General features: G+C 53.8%; 1 pseudogene; it reads right to left on the reverse strand.

Annotated features, from left to right (window-relative positions):
• Window positions 1-325: 325 nt before the first annotated feature.
• On the reverse strand, window positions 326-399 carry LOC115063540 (annotated as a pseudogene).
• Between the last annotated feature and the right edge of the window lie 27 nt (window positions 400-426).

Below are 426 nucleotides of genomic sequence, written 5' to 3' on the forward strand. Positions count from 1 at the left end.
CCACACATATGCATTATGGTGCTAGGCAGGGGTCATTTGGATCATAGGCTGCCTCCATAAGCAACAGTCTGTGGCAACAGACTGGTGGTCATCTCAGGCTAGTTCCTGTCCAGGCCCTGTGGCACTGGTCTAGTGACTGTCACAGGCTTGCTCCTCACACAGCCCACCCAAATAGCCCCTTTCAAGGGTCCTCTGACTTGGGCTCGCTGCCAGGGTCTACAGTCCCAGGCAGAGTTCTAGTCTCTGGTTTGTTCCCCATCCTGGAGCCCATCCGGGTCTGCCTGGCACTGGACTGGTGATCATCTCAGGTTCACATTTTTCAGGGAGTGCTAGGCTACTAATCATTCAGACATTCATAAGTCCAAAAATTGAACACAGACATAGCCTCCTCCTCCTCCTCCTCCTCCTCCTCCTCCTCCTCCTCCT

The sequence above is a fragment of the Mus pahari genome, chromosome 2 (genome assembly GCF_900095145.1).
Source record: "Mus pahari chromosome 2, PAHARI_EIJ_v1.1, whole genome shotgun sequence".
NCBI lineage: Eukaryota > Metazoa > Chordata > Mammalia > Rodentia > Muridae > Mus > Mus pahari.